Raw genomic sequence first — 7,435 nt, 5'->3', positions numbered from 1 at the left:
AGACTGAGCACCTGTGTGTTTCGTGAGCTCAAATACATTATTTTGGAGTTGTCGTAAGATTTCTTAGCAAGAAGGTATAAAACCAAACCTCTTCTTTAACTAAAGTCGTCCTTATTGCTTTGGTTTACAGCACAGCCCCTAACCACCAAGGCAAGTAAAAGCAGAGTAAGTTTCAGAAAGGGGCAAAATTGAATAAACTGATGGGAAACTGTTCCTATTTTTAAACTGAAAGTAATATCCCTCTGCTCTTCCGCATAGCTGAAGTGAGGAAAATGATGTTTGGGTGGGGTTGCTAACAGAGTTTCACACTTCAAATTAAACCAGAAGCAGAAATTTTGTCAATGTTGTCATCAAAGCTAAATCCAGCACCACAGAAGGATGTTGCTTTACCCAAGGAATTAGTGGCCTACGATTCTAGTAAGCTCATGCTGTCGTCTTCCCAAGAGGCTTTGCATTTTTTTTTCCCCTCGGTAATAATTTATTAAGAATTATGTTGCTCAGTGTAAACAGCTAAAACTTAAGTAAAGCATACTGAATGCAAATCTGAAAAAATCCAGAAAAATGTCCACTTCACAAAAAATTCTTCTCGGCATTCCTGAGGTTGTCTTTTGCATTACTTCAGTCAAATGAATTTGGGTTTCTCTCTCCCTGTGCAGCGAGAGTGCCAGAAGACCATGACTACCTGATGGTGGGACAGGTGAGGTTTTTAGTGTATCATCCGTAAATCAGGGCAGAGCCAGCAATACGTAGTCCATAACTGAAATGCAGAGCATGATTCCCTAGAACCAACACACAGAAACATCGGTCCCTTTGGTACCACTGGCCATTCTTGACTTCAGCCACAAAAGCAGATTCATTTGCCACTTCATGGTCAGTGGGTTAAATTTGGTCCTGAGGACTTTAATCGTTACTTTGCTGTCAAAGATTGTTATTAGCCAAAAGTGATGGGAGCTGCAAGAATAAATAGCTTATTACTAATTTGTGTTATGGACTCAGTGCTTTCCTTCTTTTTCACCCATGTGAACTCAAATTGCTGTTAGCCCGCACGCCCCTATTTGCCATGTACCATGGCAGTTACTCTCTGGTGTCTGCCTCTCTCACAGCTGTGCCTTTCTCTGCAGCTAGCTTTCTTCCTCCTTCCCTGCTGCGGGACACCAGAGATGTGCCTATTTTACAGCCGAGAAGGCGGGCCTTTGCCAGAGATTCATAATCCTCTTCTCCTGCCAGTGCTTAATCTCCATTCCAACCTTTTGTAATAACCTCCTAGTTTTCTATGCTTCCCTTGCTTATACATATACATATAGTAAAAACCCCTACCAACTGAATGATGTAAATTACACATTTTGCAAACTGATTCTGCAGAGCTGAACAAAAATGTTATTGTTAGCTTGTCTACTGTATGTCAGGGCAAGGACAGCTGCATTTCCATGCAGTGTGCTGACCCTGACTACCATCCAAGGACATACTACTGTTGGTAAAAGCAGTACTTAATCCCTGGAAGGTTTTACCAAGTTAAGTGGAGGATTTTTAATCACCTGGAAAATTTAAATCAATGTGTGCTTTTGTTCAGCTACCAGTTAGTTGAGGAAGCGACCAGTTTAAATTATCAAGCCTGTAACTTGCAGAAGGCCAGACACGCTACGTACAGTCACCCTTCCTGGGCTGAAAAAGTCCATCTCTAAATGCATAAGAGGAATGTACATATATACTATAAAGCTGGAAAATAACTGTTCTTACCATGATTATATGCATGTTAGATCTGTGGGTGGTAAGAAGTGTTGCTGTAATTAGTTTCAGTTTTGTTAGGAAGGTAACAAAGAACAGTTGAAAAACATTCCCTAGAGAATTAACATTTTGGAAGAAAAGTGATTTTTCTTACAATTTTTTTTTCTAGTTAAAGAAATAATCAGCTAGTACAGAAGGATGGATATTATTTTCTTATTGATGTATAGCAGTACAAATCTTTGAGCTCCAGACCTCTTGTAACACAGCTAAGGCAGAGTCTCATACTACTACATTTTAATTTGTTCTGAATCAACATAAGTAAACATTGAATATTTCTATCCATGTCATCTTAATTAGGAAGGAAAGAAGGACCTACATGCTTTGCTAATATATAGTCAGATAAGACAAAACTCAAAACTGTTTTCAGATTTGACAAATTTTGGCAAATAATCTCTATTTTTAATTATGGATGGGATTAGGTCCGGAAGCACGAGCATAGTACAAGACAACCAACTTTCCTACTCAGCTGACTCATCTGAAACTATGGAACATGACAATTTTAGAACAGAAGCCTAAGAACATATCATCAGCCCATTTTTCTCAGTTCTGTTTTAAGTGATCTTTGAAAAGCATAGTTAACTTCTGTTTCATGTGTTAATACCATATTAAATTGTCTTATTGCTTTGTGATGTAGAGAAACTTTGGTGTTGACTTCTCTGATTTATTTCAATTTTTTTTTTTCTTGTAAGCTTGAAAAAAGGATATTCCACTGAAGTAAGTTGATTGCAAGCAGTTTCAGTAATTGAATCCCTAGATAGTTGTCTTTATGCTGGGAGGTTTTGTTCCACTATTAATAGATTTTTAATTCTGAAACAGTTTAATTTAAAACTGTTGCCATAAAACATGTTAGAATTTTCTATTTTTGTTGCAGGATTTTTTTTTCTTTTAATTTTTTTTCTTTCAAATAAAAAAAAAAACTTTTTAAAAGCTGAGGTTTAAGATGATATTATTACACTAAGAAATACTGTAAAATATATTCTGAGAAATTAGAAAGATTTCTACAGGATAGACCTGTTAAGTCTATCATGCTGTCAGTCTGTTGCAGTGTTCGCCAGTCCTAAAATGACTGCATTTAAATAATATTACAAGTAACTGAGGTGTTTTTTCAGTGGGAAGAAAAATCCTTTGTGACCAAAATGTAAACCAAAGACCTGTCTTCCACAAAGTTCAGATGTCTATGGCTATCCAACTGCACAGCAGTCCTGTCATCAGAGCAGCTTACCTAAACTCAGCACCTGTTAAAGGGGGATGATGAACTTCTGCCCCTTGCTTCCTTAATTGCACTCTCTATAAAACCGGTTTCATTTCACTCCCTGCTGTTCCCTGGTGTGGGGTCAGCAGGATGCAGACAGCACCCTTCTGTGCTGTGAATTGGGGTCTGGTGGGTGAGCAGTCTGCGGGGGGGCGAGCAGGAAGGGTACCGAGGTGACACCCCCCAAGCCCAGGGCACACTCGCTCCAAGGACAGGCAGCCCCCCTAAGTCAACATTTGAGAACCAGAACAGAAGATGCTGGTGAGGGCTCCCAGCATAGGGCTCTACTCCATTGTCTACGGAGGAAAGAGATTTATGACTTTGATGTTTATCAAGAAGAGTGCTCTATAAATTCATGCTCCCAAAAATTCATACACTACTATCATGATTTTTGGGTGCAGAGCACAGGAATTTAGTTGGTGGTCCTAATCCACCCAGCTAATGCATCTTAATAAAGTACTATCTGTCAGCTGAGCTACAGCAGCAACAGGTGTGTTCTGGTCAGCCTGAGTTGCAAAGCAATTTGGCTAGATAAGCATCTTCTGATACAAAAAGTTTTAAGGGTAGGACAAGCCTTACGTGGCTGTCTCTTGTAATTATTCATTCACCCAGATCATCTTTTTTGACATACTTTGGCAAAATTTTGAAGTGTTCCCAAGATGTAGGACAAGTGGCTGGATCATAAGAGCATAGATATTTCAGATCCAGGTAGGTAAATATCTGAACTACCTCAGGCAAGATAAACCCAAAGTTTTTTTCCTCACAAACCAATCACAGAAATGAAAAATTACTGTTATTTTAATATGACAATATGTAAAATGACAAACAAAATATGACAATAGGGAAGTCAGTGGCTTTGTTACATACTCATATAATCTGGTCCTTAAAAGCTGTCTCCTGGCTACATCATTGTTGCAGTGAAATTCATTGTTCTCTTTACACATCTTTGGAACTCTCATGTATCAATGACTATAAGATCAGAGTATGATCATCTTCAAGGAAGAGTTGGTAGCCCACTCTTCGCCAAGGTTGTAGAATGACCGAATCAAGACTTATATACCCATATTGTCAGGAATTTTGTCTGATTTTGTATTTGGGGGGGTGGGGGGTCGTGGTTGGTTTGGTGGTTGTTTTTTTCAAAGAGGTCATCCCTAGAGGATTCTTAGCTCTTCCTAAAGTTAATTTCCTCTGAAATCAATCCAAGTTAAGGCATTCACCATCACACAGAATGTGTTCTTAAGTTCCTATATTCAGTTAATCCTGTGATCATGCTCAAGAAGGTCCTCCACTGAAGTCAGGGCAGGTACAACAAAATGAGAATTCTGGATTTGGCTTCATTGTCCAAATTCACAGTGTCTGGGAGATGAATAAGACAGACTGATACTTACAATGATGTATAGCCATTCTCAAACAGTTTAGCATAATACGTTATTCCAAAATCTTTTAAACATGCCAGCATTTGGACATTTATATGGTTTTTAACAAAGAACTCTCTAAATGCATTTAAAACCATTTTAAGCCTTGTATCACTAAAAAGAAGACCGGAAAAATTAAGTTGCTGTGACTTTGCATTAGTGGCCATGACAGCATACATTCAGTTCTGACATTTACTGTTATTCCCATGACACCCATAAATATTGCAGACAGCTAGCTGGCTGATCACACATTGCTTGGCTTAGCTGCTTCTATAATTTAGGGGGGATTAAGTTAGCATTTGAAAAATAGAAACTTTTTTACATTTCATATTTATTACTTTGCAATCTTCAAAAGGAAAATCACCCCCCCACCCATGTCCTGATCCATCCAGTGAAAAGTTCTTCAAAGACCAATAATTCCTATTGTTGTTAGTCAGTTCTCTAATATTACAGATTAATGTGGAATATCTTTTTCTGACTCCTGTTTGTGGCCTTGCCCATATGATTTCCTTCACAATATTTTGGGATGTATCATTTAATCATTCAAGGTCATCACAGACATTTTGCCTCCTGCAGCAGTGAATCCCACAGTTTACTTACACGTTAAATATATTTCCCAATAATTGTAAAACACACCGCTTCTTTCCTTTTCTTTCTCTCCATTCACACTGCTACATATTACAGTAAAAGCTTATTTTTCCTGCTACCATTTCAGCTAGTCCCTTTGTCTTAAAATCTTTGTTTTAGCAAATAATTTCAAATACAACAGTAGCATTGAAGAATATAAAGATGTCATATGTTTGATTTTCCTCTGCTCATTTAAAAAATACATTATCTGTATTGTTAACTTCTGGTGGAGGGGGGGGGCAGAAATTGATATTGCTATTTATGTTTGCTCCTATGGAGAGGTTCTGCCTACTCAGAGCACAGTAATTGTGCTCAGTAATTGAAGTATGGGATTATTTTAGGCTAATGTGTGTTTACTTACTTCAAGTTAAATTTCATCACTGCTACTTCTATTTCCCTCTGAAATATTTCTTAATCCTCCATAATTTTTCACCATCTCTGCTGAAGCACTCTTCTCCAATAGTATTACTGACTGCCCTGTTTCTGTCTTCTTCCTTCCGCACATCAAATGTCTGGGACTTTTTGGTTTTACATTAAAAGTTTAATTTCTATCTAATGCAGATTTGGACCATTATATCAGATACTGAGCCAGAGTCATGTGGCTTTTGTGATGAGCAGTCCTGTCTCACCAACCTGCAGGTTCAGGAGTTGACAAGCATATTGATACGGGCTTGACTGCTGGTTTTCCAGAAGGCTTTTGGCAAGGTCCTTCACCAAATGCTCTTACGGAAATTCAGACATTATAAGGAGGAAGGCAGTTGCATGGTTAAATAACTGGGTAAAAGACACGGAACAGAAGATAAGGGTAAATGTTCAATAAATGGTCAGAAGGCTGTTTTTCTCCTTCACGAGCAACTTAGGAGTAGGTATCAATGACAGATGAGGTATCAATCTTTACAAATAATATGAAGTTATTCAGGATGCAGCAACTGTCAAGGACTGCAGAAGCTGCTAACAAAACCAAGTAACTGTTTAGATGTATTTTGCACCCAGTTATTAAATGTGTTGCTTTATTTGCCTCATCTCATAAAGACAGAGTGGGAAAAAGCTCATAGAAGAACAGCAAAGATCACGGGTATGGAATATCTTCCATGTGAAGGAAGACTGTGCAGACCAGGACTCTTCAGCTTTGATGTTGACTTCTCTGATTTATTTCAATGATTTTTTTTTCTTGTAAGCTTGAAAAAAGGATATTCCACTGAAATAAGTTGATTGCAAGCAGTTTCAGTAATTGAATCCCTAGATAGTTGTCTTTATGCTGGGAGGTTTTATTTCTAATGGAATTTTAATGCTGAAACAGTTTAATTTAAAACTGTTGCCATAAAACATGTTAGAATTTTCTATTTTTGTTGCAGGATTTTTTTTTCCCCAAAACCTTTCTAAAAGCTGAGGTTGAAGATTATATTATTACACTAAGAAATACTGCCAAATATATTCTGTGAAATTAGAAAGTTTTCTACAAGATAAGACTGTTAAGACTATCATGCTGTCAGTCTGTTGCAGTGTTCACCAGTACTAAAATGACTGCATTTAAATAATATTATGAGTTACTGGGGTGTTTTTTCAGTGGGAAGATGAAGAGGGTCCCCCATGGAGAGTCGGCCAAGTCACGACAATCACACCAATATGGCTTCATGCCTTGCTCACTTTATTAAACAAACAGCTCATATATATAACTTAAACCGACCGCCCACCCGACTTTACACACAGGTGATTTGATAAAAGGCTCTGTCCACTTGGGGTCCATGTCGCTGATTGGTGGGCATGCTGCAGGCGCCTGATCAGAGTGTGCCGATGCAAGTGTGCTGATTCCACGGTTCCCAGGACTAACTCTGCACCTGGCCTCCTGTTCATGCATAGCTTGTTTTCTTTCTCACACTGCTTGTTTAAAGTTGCTCTGCAGCTTCAACTGACAGGCCTGGGTTGTTGAACCCGGACAAGGCAACATATGTCCTCGGTCCTTTAAAAATCCCTCTACAGGTACCAAGTACCCAAGGTCACACACAAGCAGACGTTTTCCTGCAGATCATGTTGGGGTGGTTGGCAGTTGGCATTGTAAAGGTGAAATGAGATGTCCTTATGAGAGCAATCCATGCTGTTCTTGGGACCAGAGAGATGCAGGGCTGGACTGTGCAGTGCTGCCAGTGAATTCTCTGCAGCCACAGAAGACCTGTGGTGCAGGTGAAACTTATATCCAGGAAGGACAAATTGCTTTGGAAAGTGTCCTTGGCTATACCTTGGATACCTCGTGATACAGGAATACTGTGAAAGTCATTGCTTTTTTCCTCAACTGATTCACCACAGCGATGACTATCCAAAGTCCTGTCTAACTGAAGAGGTCCCAGAAGACTGAAGG

This window comes from Falco cherrug, chromosome W (assembly GCF_023634085.1).
Source record: "Falco cherrug isolate bFalChe1 chromosome W, bFalChe1.pri, whole genome shotgun sequence".
Classification (NCBI taxonomy): domain Eukaryota; kingdom Metazoa; phylum Chordata; class Aves; order Falconiformes; family Falconidae; genus Falco; species Falco cherrug.
This window is presented reverse-complemented; position numbering follows the sequence as displayed.